At 47.0% G+C, this 16,937-nt stretch overlaps 1 protein-coding gene across 1 annotated transcript in view; it reads right to left on the bottom strand.

Moving 5' to 3' along the window:
- The window catches only part of LOC144737103 (oxysterols receptor LXR-alpha-like), a 31,332-nt gene extending 20,216 nt beyond the window's left edge, over window positions 1–11,116 (bottom strand). The window contains 1 exon segment of the mRNA XM_078619778.1: window positions 10,931–11,116. The gene's annotated coding sequence lies outside the window, so the exon portion shown is untranslated.
- Window positions 11,117–16,937: the final 5,821 nt, after the last annotated feature.

Consider the following 16,937-nt stretch of genomic DNA (forward strand, 5'->3'; position numbering starts at 1 on the left):
TGTTCTTGGTTCTTTCGGTAAAGTCACGTAGAAGGGGAGTAATGAAATAATGAAAATAAAACATAATAAAATTATTCTCATTCATTCAGACGCTGTCTCCCCGACAGACCTGGTCTTCACCCGAGGACGGCTGCTTGCGTTGTGGCCGAAACGTCGTGAGAATTATTTATTATGTTTTATTTTCATTATTTTATTATTTCCCTTCTACGTGACTTTACCGAAAGAACCAAGAAGATGAATCCCTGCAGTCACGAAAGCTTTAAATCGAAAGATGTTATTTTTATCGAGCACAACAAGAACAACTGGCTGATGCTGTCTCCCCACCTCCCCACACCAAATCACTGTCGCTCCACTCCTACCCCCTCCACCCCGTGCCCTCTGCTCCAGAAACCCAGGCCCCGCTCCTGCCAACAAGCCCTAGTGAGCCTCTGCCTTGGTGAGTGAGCGAGGGGGTCGGTCAGCAGAGGTCGCAACCGTGTACCCGATACCCGTACCCCTACCCGATACCCCGGCCGGGTACGGGTGGGGGTACGGGTACGGGTACCCGATTGCGACGCTGGTGCGGCCGGGTACGGGTAAGGAATCAAAACCCGTTTGCGACCTATGTCGGTCACTCCTTCACAGTCTGCGAAGAACATATGAATAGTGCGCTCATGTGACAGGCGTCAATCAACGCGAACTGCCTCTCACGATGCCACGGTGGCTATGAGATGTTGACTACCTCGCCTGGGTGTACAGGAGGTCGTGGGTTCGATCCCGACCCTGACGCCTGCTGCTGTATATTTGGAGTTTGCGGCTCTCATCATCATCACGGTGGCTATGAGATGTTGACTACCTCGTCTGGTATACAGGGGGTCGTGAGTTCGATCCCGACCCTGGCGCCTGCTGCTGCTGTATATTTGGAGTTTGCGGCTCTCACCATCATCACGGTGGCTAGGAGATGTTAACTACCTCGCCTGGTATACAGGAGGTCGTGAGTTCGATCCCGACCCTGGCGCCTGCTGCTGTATATTTGGATTCTAGATTTGAAGCTTTCGTGACTGCAAGGAATCATCTTCTTAGGTTCTTTCGGTAAAGTCACGTAGAAAGTAAAATAAAATAAAAACAAAAATCACGACGTTTCGGAGGCAACACAAGTCTCCGTCATCAGGTGGGACCGTCACAGCCAGATTAGCTGTATCAAGTGAGGCAATGATTCAAGATGTAATCCCTTAAAAGCGAGTTGAGGGGGGAGGGTCTGATGAGCTCCCCCCCTCCCTCTCCCTCCCCCCTCAACTCGCTTTTAAGGGATTACATCTTGAATCATTGCCTCACTTGATACAGCTAATCTGGCTGTGACGGTCCCACCTGATGACGGAGACTTGTGTTGCCTCCGAAACGTCGTGATTTTTGTTTTTATTTTATTTTACTTTCTACGTGACTTTACCGAAAGAACCTAAGAAGATGTATATTTGGAGTTTGCGGCTCTCATCATCATCACGGTGGCTAGGAGATGTTAACTACCTCGCCTGGTATACAGGAGGTCGTGAGTTCGATCCCGACCCTGACGCCTGCTGCTGTATATTTGGAGTTTGCGGCTCTCACCATCATCACGGTGGCTAGGAGATGTTAACTACCTCGCCTGGTATACAGGAGGTCGTGAGTTCGATCCCGACCCTGGCGCCTGCTGCTGTATATTTGGAGTTTGCGGCTCTCATCATCATCACGGTGGCTAGGAGATGTTAACTACCTCGCCTGGTATACAGGAGGTCGTGGGTTCCATCCCACCCGTGAGAATCGTACCTCTGATTAGCACGGTTGGCTACGTATGGTGCGAAAGAAGTTCAACATACGTACACACACATTTGGAGTTTGCGTGTCTCTCTCTCTCTCCCCGTGGTCGCGTGGATTTTTCTCAGGGTCCTTCGTTTTTTTCCCTCCACGTTGAGAATCAACGTCACGCGTTTAGAGTTTATTTGGCTGCTATAAATTCCCACGTGACAATAAGCCACTTCGTTGAGCTGTCATCTGTGGCCACCAGGTCGCGTCTGAAATAGCACTGTATTAGCCCAGCGGGCCATACCTGATGAATAAAAAAAAATAGTTTAATAGCTTAATAAAATCTCCTTGGTTCTTTCGGTAAAGTCACGTAGAAGGGAAGTAATAAAATAATAAAAATAAAACATAATAAAATAATTCTCACGACGTTTCGGCCACAACGCAAGCAGCCGTCCTCAGGTGAAGGACCAGGTCTGTCGGGGAGACAGCGTCTGAATGACCTGTTCTTCACCTTAGGACGGCTGCTTGCGTTGTGGCCGAAACGTCGTGAGAATTATTTTATTACTTCCCTTCTACGTGACTTTACCGACAGAACCAAGAAGATGAATCCCTGCAGTCACGAAAGCTTTAAATCTAAATTTATTATGTTTTATTTTTTATTATTTTATTATTTCCCTTCTACGTGACTTTACCGAAAGAACCAAGAAGATGAATCCCTGCAGTCACGAAAGCTTTAAATCGAAGCTTAATAAAAGTTTTTTATCTGCAAAAGCACGGAGGTGCGCGTGTGGTAAGATTCATTTTTCAGCCAATTAACGTGGGAGGAAACCAGGACGCCCGGAGAAAACCCACACATGCGAGGGTGCAACACGCTATCCCGCACTGCACTTTCCTGTTACCGCATTCTCCTGGAGAACCAGAATACGGCTTTCTTCAACGCCCATTGGAAGTGAGTTGGAACAGATGGGGATTAGTCCACACTGTGCTGTTACCGCATTCTCCTGGCGAGCCAGAATACGGCTTCCCTCAACGCCAATTGGAAGGGAGTTGGAACAGATGGGGATTAGTCCACACTTTCCTGTTACCGCATTCTCCTGGCGAACCAGAATACAGCTTTCTTCAACGCCCATTGGAAGTGAGTTGGAACAGATGGGGATTAGTCCACACTGTGCTGTTACCGCATTCTCCTGGCGAACCAGAATACGGCTTTCTTCAACGCCCATTGGAAGTGAGTTGGAACAGATGGGGATTAGTCCACACTTTCCTGTTACCGCATTCTCCTGGCGAACCAGAATACAGCTTTCTTCAACGCCCATTGGAAGTGAGTTGGAACAGATGGGGATTAGTCCACACTGTGCTGTTACCGCATTCTCCTGGCGAACCAGAATACGGCTTTCTTCAACGCCCATTGGAAGTGAGTTGGAACAGATGGGGATTAGTCCACACTGTGCTGTCACCGCATTCTCCTGGCGAACCAGAATACGGCTTTCTTCAACGCCCATTGGAAGTGAGATGGAACAGATGGGGATTAGTCCACACTGTGCTGTTACCGCATTCTCCTGGCGGGCACAGGGTACTGGATCCTTGTAGACGGACACGGCAAGGGAGTTTTCGCAACATTCACGCGATCCATCCAACAATCGCTGCTGCCCCCCGCCCCCGCCCCCACACAGCGCTGCATTACATTGCACGGATGAAATTAGCGGTGAGAAAATATATCACGTTCGAAATCTAGATCTAGATTTCCATACCTATCCAGGTGAATGACATCGGAGTAAATTTCGATTTAAAGCTTTCGTGACTGCAGGGATTCATCTTCTTGGTTCTGTCGGTAAAGTCACGTGGAAGGGAAGTAATAAAATAATAAAAATAAAACATAATAAAATTCTCACGACGTTTCGGCCACAACGCAAGCAGCCGTCCTCAGGTGAAGAACAGGTCTGTCGGTAAAGTCACGTAGAAGGGAAATAATAAAATAATAAAAATAAAACTTTATAAAATACAATTCTCACGACGTTTCGGCCACAACGCAAGCAGCCGTCCTCAGGTGAAGACCAGTTCATTCAGACGCTGTTTCCCCGACAGACCTGTTCTTCACCTGAGGACGGCTGCTTGCGTTGTGGCCGAAACGTCGTGAGAATTTTATCTCATTATGTTTCATTTTTCTTATTTTATTACTTCCCTTCTACGTGACTTTACCGAAAGAACCAAGAGGACAGCGAAGTAGTTTAGCATCATCGTCATCGGGCAAGGGTGGCGGTAACACGGTTAGGATTACAAAAAGTGTCCCCCACTCAAAACGTGACAGACGTGACCAGCGTCATTCGATATCAGTGGGGGTCACTGTAAATGGACCGCCGTGTACGAGCGACAGAGAGACAAAGACAAAGATCCCCCGTATAGCCTTAACAGACTGTAGGGGCAAGTGCTGTTAGCGAGCACCTATGAAGGCCGGAACGGTAAACGAACGAGGGGGTGGGTGGCCAGCACCACGCCCGACCACCTTTGTCTCCCCAGTGGCGATGTTTACACACCGCACCAGGTACTCATTTGAGGCTGAGTCGACCTAGGGGAAGCCCAGGACCGGTTAAGATAATCGTCACCGGTGTTGGCCGTGAGCGGGAATCGAACTCGGGTCGCTGGGTTCATAGCGCAGCGTAGCGCTAACCACTGCACCACCGCTCCCCACCCACACACAGACACACAGTGACACACACAGACACACACACAGTGACACACAGTGACACACACACAGTGACACACAGTGACACACACACAGTGACACACACACAGACACACAGAGCGACACACACACAGACACACACAGTGACACACACAGACACACACGCAGTGACACACAGTGACACACACACAGTGACACACACACAGTGACACACACAGACACACACAGTGACACAGACACACACAGTGACACACACACAGTGACACACACACACAGTGACACACACAGACACACACAGTGACACACACAGTGACACACACAGACACACACACAAACACACACAGTGACACACACACAGTGATACACACACACACACAGCCAGTAGTGGGAGTAGACCTCCAGCCCTGCGCATCACACACACAGTGATACACACACACACGCAGTGACACACACGCAGTGACACACACACAGTGACACACACGCAGTGACACACACAGTGACACACACAGTGACACACACACACACAGTGACACACACGCAGTGACACACACAGTGACACACACAGACACACACAGTGACACAAATACAGTGACAGACACACACACAGTGACACACGCACAGTGACAGACACACACACAGTGACACACGCACAGTGACACACACACAGTGACACACACAGACACACACAGTGACACACACACAGTGACAGACACACACACACAGACACACACACAGTGACACACACACAGTGACACACACAGACACACACAGTGACACACACACAGTGACAGACACACAGACACACACGCAGTGACACACACAGTGACACACACACAGACACACACAGTGACACACACACAGTGCCAGACACACACACAGTGACACACACACAGTGACACACACAGTGGCACACACAGACACACACAGACACACACAGTGACACAGACACACACACAGACACACACACACAAACACACACACAGACACACACAGACACACACACAGACACACGCAGTGACACACACAGTGACACACACAGACACACACACAGTGACACACAGTGACACACACAGTGACACACACACAGACACACACAGTGACACACACACACACACACACAGACACACACAGTGACACACACAGACACACACAGTGACACACACACAGACACACACACAGACACACGCAGTGACACATAGTGACACACACAGTGACACACACAGACACACACACAGACACACACAGTGACACACACACAGACACACACACAGACACAAGCAGTGACACACAGTGACACACACACAGTGACACACACAGACACACACACAGACACACACAGTGACACACACAGTGACACACACACAGACACACACGCAGTGACACACACACAGTGACACACACAGACACACACACAGACACACACAGTGACACACACAGTGACACACACACAGACACACACACAGACACACACGCAGTGACACACACAGACACACACGCAGTGACACACACAGTGATACACACAGTGACACACACACAGTGACACACACACAGTGACAGACACACACACAGTGACACACACACAGGTCAGCCAAGCAAGCACGTGGAGGAACACTCGCGCGAGAGATGCACGCTCCAAATTCCCATTGAGGAAGGGGGAACGCGTGGATTCGAAAGTTTCGATTACATCGCCACAAATCACGTTGACCATTCGTACAGCAGCTGGATAGACCACTACGATAACGTTACGATGACCGACAAAGCATGGGAAAGGCAACGCTATGATGAGGGACATTGACGCACGTTTTGATGGCATAATGTTGACCCTCGTTCAGCAGCTGGATAGATCACCACGATGATGATGATGAACACACGAGCAGGAAGCGAAACGCACGGCAGAATCTCTATCGGAGAAATCCGATGAGCTATGAAGCTCCTGTTTTGTGTTTTGTTTTACAGAGAACCACCACAATCTAGATTTGAAGTTTTCGTGATTTAATTGAATTTATTTTATACCCACGTGACTTTACCTAAAGAACCAAAGAGTTATACTGGTAGGAACCTCCTGGTTACACCAGCCCACAGGGGATTATTGTGTCCGTCCGTCGTGCAGGGAGGGGCTGGGTGGGGAGGGTAGGGAGGGGCTGGGTGGGGAGGGCTGGGTGGGAAGGGGCTGGGTGGGGAGGGTGGGGATGGCTGGGTGGGGAGGGGCTGGGTGGGGCTGGGTGGGGAGGGGCTGGGTGGGGCTGGGTGGGGAGGGGCTGGGTGGGGCTGGGTGGGGTGGGGCTGGGTGGGGTGGGGCTAGGTGGGGAGGATGGGGAGGGGCTAGGTGGGGAGGGGGGGAGGGTGGGGCTGGGTGGGGAGGGGCTGGTCACCCCGTGGTGCCCTTATAAAACTCAATGTTTAACCTACTCACGCCGGCTTGTGCCCGCCCTCACAGTCGGCCATATTTGCGGAATACACCACGCCGCCGTTGACCCTGGCCATTGACCGAGCAACCCAACGTTCCTACCAGCTCCCTCCGCAGGAGGAATGTGTTAAGAGAACAGACGCAGCCATCGGGGTTAATGGCATCATCCCAAAGTGTTGAGAGGAAAAGCGGCGAACGACGGAGTGAGTCGCACAGCGAAAGGCGACCGGCACGCGTCCTAGAGGGACGTCCAGGCATGGAGACGGAGCGATGTTACCCTCTCGTGGATCGCTACACCATCGCCAAGCACTGCGAGAGACGGAGACAGCTTGACGAAGGCCTTCATCCAGCAGTAGATAGGCCATGGCTGACGATGGTGGTGGTGGTGACGATGGTGGTGATGATGATGATGGTGGTGATGGTGACGATGGTGGCGGTGGTGGTGACGATGGTGGTGGTGGTGGTGACGATGGTGGTGGTGGTGGTGACGATGATGATGATAACGATGATGATGATAGAGACGGCTTCATCTAGCAGTGGATATACTGTGGCTGATGATGATGATGGTGGTGGTGATGGTGGTGACGATGGTGGTGGTGGTGACGACGATGGTGGTCGTGACGATGGTGGTGGTGGTGACGGTGGTGGTGACGATGGTGGTGGTGGTGGTGACGATGGTGATGATGACGTCAGAGACGGCTTCATCTAGCAGTGGAGAGGCTGACGATGGTGATGATGACGTCAGAGACGGCTTCATCTAGCAGTGGAGAGACTGACGATGGTGACGATGACGTCAGAGACGGCTTCGTCTAGCAGTGGAGAGACTGACGATGGTGATGATGACGTCAGAGACGGCTTCGTCTAGCAGTGGAGAGACTGACGATGGTGATGATGACGTCAGAGACGGCTTCGTCTAGCAGTGGAGAGGCTGACAATGGTGATGATGACGTCAGAGACGGCTTCATCTAGCAGTGGAGAGGCTGACGATGGTGATGATGACGTCAGAGACGGCTTCGTCTAGCAGTGGAGAGACTGACGATGGTGATGACGTCAGAGACGGCTTCGTCTAGCAGTGGAGAGACTGACGATGGTGATGATGACGTCAGAGACGGCTTCGTCTAGCAGTGGAGAGACTGACGATGGTGATGATGACGTCAGAGACGGCTTCGTCTAGCAGTGGAGAGACTGACGATGGTGACGATGACGTCAGAGACGGCTTCGTCTAGCAGTGGAGAGACTGACGATGGTGATGATGACGTCAGAGACGGCTTCGTCTAGCAGTGGAGAGACTGACGATGGTGATGATGACGTCAGAGACGGCTTCGTCTAGCAGTGGAGAGGCTGACAATGGTGATGATGACGTCAGAGACGGCTTCATCTAGCAGTGGAGAGGCTGACGATGGTGATGATGACGTCAGAGACGGCTTCGTCTAACAGTGGAGAGACTGACGATGGTGATGATGACGTCAGAGACGGCTTCGTCTAGCAGTGGAGAGACTGACAATGGTGATGATGACGTCAGAGACGGCTTCGTCTAACAGTGGAGAGGCTGACGATGGTGATGATGACGTCAGAGACGGCTTCGTCTAGCAGTGGAGAGGCTGACGATGGTGATGATGACGTCAGAGACGGCTTCGTCTAGCAGTGGAGAGACTGACGATGGTGATGATGACGTCAGAGACGGCTTCGTCTAGCAGTGGAGAGGCTGACGATGGTGATGATGACGTCAGAGACGGCTTCGTCTAACAGTGGAGAGGCTGACGATGGTGATGATGACGTCAGAGACGGCTTCGTCTAGCAGTGGAGAGGCTGACGATGGTGATGATGACGTCAGAGACGGCTTCGTCTAGCAGTGGAGAGGCTGACGATGGTGATGATGACGTCAGAGACGGCTTCGTCTAGCAGTGGAGAGGCTGACGATGGTGATGATGACGTCAGAGACGGCTTCGTCTAGCAGTGGAGAGACTGACGATGGTGATGATGACGTCAGAGACGGCTTCGTCTAGCAGTGGAGAGACTGACAATGGTGATGATGACGTCAGAGACGGCTTCGTCTAACAGTGGAGAGGCTGACGATGGTGATGATGACGTCAGAGACGGCTTCATCTAGCAGTGGAGAGGCTGACGATGGTGATGATGACGTCAGAGACGGCTTCGTCTAGCAGTGGAGAGAACACGGCTGACGATGGTGACGATGACGTCAGAGACGGCTTCGTCTAGCAGTGGAGAGGCTGACGATGGTGATGATGACGTCAGAGACGGCTTCGTCTAGCAGTGGAGAGAACACGGCTGACGATGGTGACGATGACGTCAGAGACGGCTTCGTCTAGCAGTGGAGAGGCTGACGATGGTGATGATGACGTCAGAGACGGCTTCGTCTAGCAGTGGAGAGACTGACGATGGTGATGATGACGTCAGAGACGGCTTCATCTAGCAGTGGAGAGAACACGGCTGACGATGGTGACGATGACGTCAGAGACGGCTTCGTCTAGCAGTGGAGAGACTGACGATGGTGACGATGACGTCAGAGACGGCTTCGTCTAGCAGTGGAGAGACTGACGATGGTGATGATGACGTCAAAGACGGCTTCGTCTAGCAGTGGAGAGACTGACGATGGTGATGATGACGTCAGAGACGGCTTCGTCTAGCAGTGGAGAGACTGACGATGGTGATGATGACGTCAGAGACGGCTTCGTCTAGCAGTGGAGAGACTGACGATGGTGATGATGACGTCAGAGACGGCTTCGTCTAACAGTGGAGAGGCTGACGATGGTGATGATGACGTCAGAGACGGCTTCATCTAGCAGTGGAGAGGCTGACGATGGTGATGATGACGTCAGAGACGGCTTCGTCTAACAGTGGAGAGGCTGACGATGGTGATGATGACGTCAGAGACGGCTTCATCTAGCAGTGGAGAGACTGACGATGGTGATGATGACGTCAGAGACGGCTTCGTCTAGCAGTGGAGAGACTGACGATGGTGACGATGACGTCAGAGACGGCTTCGTCTAGCAGTGGAGAGACTGACGATGGTGATGATGACGTCAGAGACGGCTTCGTCTAGCAGTGGAGAGACTGACGATGGTGACGATGACGTCAGAGACGGCTTCGTCTAGCAGTGGAGAGACTGACGATGGTGATGATGACGTCAGAGACGGCTTCGTCTAGCAGTGGAGAGACTGACGATGGTGATGATGACGTCAGAGACGGCTTCGTCTAGCAGTGGAGAGACTGACGATGGTGATGATGACGTCAGAGACGGCTTCGTCTAGCAGTGGAGAGACTGACGATGGTGATGATGACGTCAGAGACGGCTTCGTCTAACAGTGGAGAGGCTGACGATGGTGATGATGACGTCAGAGACGGCTTCATCTAGCAGTGGAGAGGCTGACGATGGTGATGATGACGTCAGAGACGGCTTCGTCTAACAGTGGAGAGGCTGACGATGGTGATGATGACGTCAGAGACGGCTTCATCTAACAGTGGAGAGACTGACGATGGTGATGATGACGTCAGAGACGGCTTCGTCTAGCAGTGGAGAGACTGACGATGGTGATGATGACGTCAGAGACGGCTTCGTCTAGCAGTGGAGACTGACGATGGTGATGATGACGTCAGAGACGGCTTCGTCTAGCAGTGGAGAGACTGACGATGGTGATGATGACGTCAGAGACGGCTTCGTCTAGCAGTGGAGAGACTGACGATGGTGATGATGACGTCAGAGACGGCTTCATCTAGCAGTGGAGAGACTGACGATGGTGATGATGACGTCAGAGACGGCTTCATCTAGCAGTGGAGAGACCACGGCTGACGATGTGATGACGACATCGTCAGCTTCATCTAGCAGTGGAGAGACCACGGCTGACGATGGTGACGATGACGTCAGAGACGGCTTCATCTAGCAGTGGAGAGAACACGGCTGACGATGGTGTTTTGTTTTAATAGAATGCCAATGGGGGCCTACCCGCCTCGACTAGAAAGTCAACGTAACCCGCGTAACCGTAACGATTTCACTCGGAGCGTTAACCGAAATGCGCCTAAACTCACACAACTTGTTGCGCAGTTACCACTGAAAGTGTTACCTTGACCTCGGAGGCCGCGTTGAGTTTCGTTGTTGAATTCGACTGGAACATAAGATGCGTTCAAATGTTGATTGACGTCGCCGAGAACGATAACACTGGGAGCAGGAACAGGCCGGACGCGACCATTGTGCGTGGGGGGTGGTGGTGATTTGGAACCTTAAACTTTTATCGTGGCAAATGTGAGAAAGACTTCAACCGTTAAAATTGTTTGGTTTATTAAGTTATATTTTAAAAGTTAAGTTTTAGTTATGTTTGTTTAATGCTTCTTTTTGTTTCGACCATATTTGGTTTAAGCGTCTCCCCTATTTGAGAGCTATGATCGCGTCCACGATTGATACGTCATGACGCACGCACGAGAGGCGTACGTGATGACGAAACGAGTTTTACGTCTGACGTAACGAACGTACGTGATGACGTAGCCAACGTACGTGATGACATAACGAACGTACGTGATGACATTCCAAAGGTACGTGATGACGTAACAAACATACGTGATGACGTAACGACCGTACGTGATGACATACGAACGTGATGACGTACCCACTGCCTTCGTTAAGGCGGCGGAGGGAGCTTAGACGTTTGCGATGACGTCATCGCGCTCTCGAGCCACAGGCTGTCTGGGGCGTGACGTCACCACGTTCTGTACGTGCGCTGTTCACCGATTAATTTATTTATTTGTACGCTTTTATTTAATTTGCTTCGTCTGATGTATCCTCAAAAAAGAAATATTGTAACTAATTTTTTACACAATTCCCAATGTGCTATCGACTGCAAACTTTATTATAGCTATGTCATACTGACGACAACACGATATTCTATCATTAAAAATCCAAAACATATATTTTTAACTTTTTACACGTTTTTATTTAACTTACTGTGTGTGTTGTCGTATCCAAACATATTATAACTCAATTTTAACCGTATTCCCTTTAACATTGAAGTCTATGGGAGCCTTTAACATTGAAGTCTATGGGGAGCCTTTAACATTGAAGTCTATGGGAGACTTTAACATTGAAGTCTATGGGAGACTTTAACATTGAAGTCTATGGGAGCATTTAACATTGAAGTCTATGGGAGCGTTTAACATTGAAGTCTATGGGAGACTTTAACATTGAAGTCTATGGGAGCATTTAACATTGAAGTCTATGGGAGACTTTAACATTGAAGTCTATGGGAGCCTTTAACATTGAAGTATATGGGAGACTTTAACATTGAAGTATATGGGAGACTTTAACATTGGAGTCTATGGGAGCGTTTAACATTGGAGTCTATGGGAGCGTTTAACATTGAAGTATATGGGAGACTTTAACATTGAAGTATATGGGAGACTTTAACATTCAAGTCTATGGGAGACTTTAACATTGAAGTCTATGGGAGCGTTTAACATTGAAGTCTATGGGAGCATTTAACATTGAAGTCTATGGGAGACTTTAACATTGACGTCTATAGGAGACTTTAACATTGAAGTTTATGGGAATCTTTAACATTTAAGTATATGGGAGCCTTTAACATTGAAGTCTATGGGAGACTTTAACATTGAAGTCTATGGGGAGCCTTTAACATTGAAGTCTATGGGAGCCTTTAACATTGGAGTCTATGGGAGCGTTTAACATTGAAGTCTATGGGAGCATTTAACATTGAAGTCTATGGGGAGCCTTTAACATTGGAGTCTTTGGGAGACTTTAACATTGGAGTCTATGGGAGCGTTTAACATTGAAGTCTATGGGAGACATTAACATTGAAGTCTATGGGAGCCTTTAACATTGAAGTCTATGGGAGCCTTTAACATTGGAGTCTATGGGAAACTTTAACATTGAAGTCTATGGGAGACTTTAACATTGAAGTCTATGGGAGCCTTTGACATTGACGTCTATGGGAGACTTTAACATTGAAGTCTATGGGAGACTTTAACATTGAAGTCTATGGGGAGCCTTTAACATTGAAGTATATGGGAGACTTTAACATTGAAGTCTATGGGAGCCTTTAACATTGAAGTCTATGGGAGCCTTTAACATTGGAGTCTATGGGAGCATTTAACATTGAAGTCTATGGGAGACTTTAACATTGAAGTCTATGGGAGACTTTAACATTGGAGTCTATGGGCGACTTTAACATTGAAGTCTATGGGAGCCTTTAACATTGAAGTCTATGGGAGCCTTTAACATTGAAGTCTATGAGAGCCTTTAACATTGGAGTCTATGGGAGACTTTAACATTGAAGTCTATGGGAGCCTTTAACATTGCAGTCTATGGGAGACTTTAACATTGGAGTCTATGGGAGCCTTTAACATTGGAGTCTATGGGAGACTTTAACATTGGAGTCTATGGGAGACTTTAACATTGGAGTCTATGGGAGACTTTAACATTGAAGTCTATGGGAGACTTTAACATTGAAGTCTATGGGAGTCTTTAACATTGGAGTCTATGGGAGACTTTAACATTGAAGTCTATGGGAGCCTTTAACATTGAAGTCTATGGGAGCCTTTAACATTGAAGTCTATGGGAGCCTTTAACATTGAAGTCTATGGGAGACTTTAACATTGAAGTCTTTTGGAGACTTTAACATTGGAGTCTATGGGAGACTTTAACATTGCAGTCTACAGGAGCCTTTAACATTGAAGTATATGGGAGCTTTTAACATTGAAGTCTATGGGGAGCCTTTAACATTGAAGTCTATGGGAGACTTTAACATTGGAGTCTATGGGAGCGTTTAACATTGAAGTCTATGGGAGACTTTAACATTGAAGTCTATGGGAGACTTTAACATTGAAGTCTATGGGAGACTTTTAACATTGAAGTCTATGGGAGACTTTAACATTGAAGTCTATGGGAGCCTTTAACATTAAAGTCTATGGGAGCGTTTAACATTGAAGTCTATGGGAGACTTTAACATTTAAGTCTATGGGAGACTTTAACATTGAAGTCTATGGGATATTTTAACATTGAAGTCTATGGGAGCCTTTAACATTGAAGTCTATGGGAGACTTTAACATTGAAGTCTATGGGAGACTTTAATATTGGAGTCTATGGGAGCGTTTAACATTGAAGTCTATGGCAGACTTTAACATTGGAGTCTATGGGAGCGTTTAACATTGAAGTCTATGGGGAGCCTTTAACATTGAAGTCTATGGGAGACTTTAACATTGGAGTCTATGGGAGACTTTAACATTGAAGTCTATGGGAGCCTTTAACATGGAAGTCTATGGGAGCCTTTAACATTGAAGTCTTTGGGAGCCTTTATAATTGAAGTCTATGGGAGCCTTTAACATTGAAGTCTATGGGAGCGTTTAACATTGAAGTATATGGGAGACTTTAACATTGATGTCTATGGGAGCCTTTAACATTGAAGTCTATGGGATAATTTAACATTGAAATCTATGGGAGACTTTAACATTGATGTCTATGGGAGACTTTAACATTGAAGTCTATGGGAGACTTTAACATTGATGTCTATGGGAGACTTTAACATTGAAGTCGATGGGAAGATATAACATTGAAGTCTATAGGGAACTTTAACATTGAAGTCTATGGGAGACTTTAACATTGAAGTCTATGGGAGACTTTAACATTGAAGTCTATGGGAGCCTTTGACATTGAAGTCTATGAGAGACTTTAACATTGAAGTCTATGGGAGCCTTTAACATTGAAGTCTATGGGAGCCTTTAACATTGAAGTCTATGGGATACTTTAACATTGAAGTCTATGGGAGACTTTAACATTGGAGTCTATGGGGAGCCTTTAACATTGAAGTCTATGGGAGACTTTAACATTGGAGTCTATGGGAGCGTTTAACATTGAAGTCTATGGGAGCCTTTAACATTGAAGTCTATGGGAGACTTTAACATTGAAGTCTATGGGAGACTTTAACATTGAAGTCTATGGGAGACTTTAACATTGAAGTCTATGGGAGCCTTTGACATTGAAGTCTATGAGAGACTTTAACATTGAAGTCTATGGGAGCCTTTAACATTGAAGTCTATGGGAGCCTTTAACATTGAAGTCTATGGGATACTTTAACATTGAAGTCTATGGGAGACTTTAATATTGGAGTCTATGGGGAGCCTTTAACATTGAAGTCTATGGGAGACTTTAACATTGGAGTCTATGGGAGCGTTTAACATTGAAGTCTATGGGAGCCTTTAACATTGCAGTCTATGGGAGACTTTAACATTGGAGTCTATGGGAGCCTTTAACATTGGAGTCTATGGGAGACTTTAACATTGGAGTCTATGGGAGACTTTAACATTGGAGTCTATGGGAGACTTTAACATTGAAGTCTATGGGAGACTTTAACATTGAAGTCTATGGGAGTCTTTAACATTGGAGTCTATGGGAGACTTTAACATTGAAGTCTATGGGAGCCTTTAACATTGAAGTCTATGGGAGCCTTTAACATTGAAGTCTATGGGAGCCTTTAACATTGAAGTCTATGGGAGACTTTAACATTGAAGTCTTTTGGAGACTTTAACATTGGAGTCTATGGGAGACTTTAACATTGCAGTCTACAGGAGCCTTTAACATTGAAGTATATGGGAGCTTTTAACATTGAAGTCTATGGGGAGCCTTTAACATTGAAGTCTATGGGAGACTTTAACATTGGAGTCTATGGGAGCGTTTAACATTGAAGTCTATGGGAGACTTTAACATTGAAGTCTATGGGAGACTTTAACATTGAAGTCTATGGGAGACTTTTAACATTGAAGTCTATGGGAGACTTTAACATTGAAGTCTATGGGAGCCTTTAACATTAAAGTCTATGGGAGCGTTTAACATTGAAGTCTATGGGAGACTTTAACATTTAAGTCTATGGGAGACTTTAACATTGAAGTCTATGGGATATTTTAACATTGAAGTCTATGGGAGCCTTTAACATTGAAGTCTATGGGAGACTTTAACATTGAAGTCTATGGGAGACTTTAATATTGGAGTCTATGGGAGCGTTTAACATTGAAGTCTATGGCAGACTTTAACATTGGAGTCTATGGGAGCGTTTAACATTGAAGTCTATGGGGAGCCTTTAACATTGAAGTCTATGGGAGACTTTAACATTGGAGTCTATGGGAGACTTTAACATTGAAGTCTATGGGAGCCTTTAACATGGAAGTCTATGGGAGCCTTTAACATTGAAGTCTTTGGGAGCCTTTATAATTGAAGTCTATGGGAGCCTTTAACATTGAAGTCTATGGGAGCGTTTAACATTGAAGTATATGGGAGACTTTAACATTGATGTCTATGGGAGCCTTTAACATTGAAGTCTATGGGATAATTTAACATTGAAATCTATGGGAGACTTTAACATTGAAGTCTATGGGAGACTTTAACATTGATGTCTATGGGAGACTTTAACATTGAAGTCTATGGGAGACTTTAACATTGATGTCTATGGGAGACTTTAACATTGAAGTCGATGGGAAGATATAACATTGAAGTCTATAGGGAACTTTAACATTGAAGTCTATGGGAGACTTTAACATTGAAGTCTATGGGAGACTTTAACATTGAAGTCTATGGGAGCCTTTGACATTGAAGTCTATGAGAGACTTTAACATTGAAGTCTATGGGAGCCTTTAACATTGAAGTCTATGGGAGCCTTTAACATTGAAGTCTATGGGATACTTTAACATTGAAGTCTATGGGAGACTTTAACATTGGAGTCTATGGGGAGCCTTTAACATTGAAGTCTATGGGAGACTTTAACATTGGAGTCTATGGGAGCGTTTAACATTGAAGTCTATGGGAGCCTTTAACATTGAAGTCTATGGGAGACTTTAACATTGAAGTCTATGGGAGACTTTAACATTGAAGTCTATGGGAGACTTTAACATTGAAGTCTATGGGAGCCTTTGACATTGAAGTCTATGAGAGACTTTAACATTGAAGTCTATGGGAGCCTTTAACATTGAAGTCTATGGGAGCCTTTAACATTGAAGTCTATGGGATACTTTAACATTGAAGTCTATGGGAGACTTTAATATTGGAGTCTATGGGAGACTTTAACATTGAAGTCT

This window comes from Lampetra planeri, chromosome 64 (genome assembly GCF_965212315.1).
Source record: "Lampetra planeri chromosome 64, kcLamPlan1.2.h2, whole genome shotgun sequence".
NCBI classification, from domain to species: Eukaryota; Metazoa; Chordata; class Hyperoartia; order Petromyzontiformes; family Petromyzontidae; genus Lampetra; species Lampetra planeri.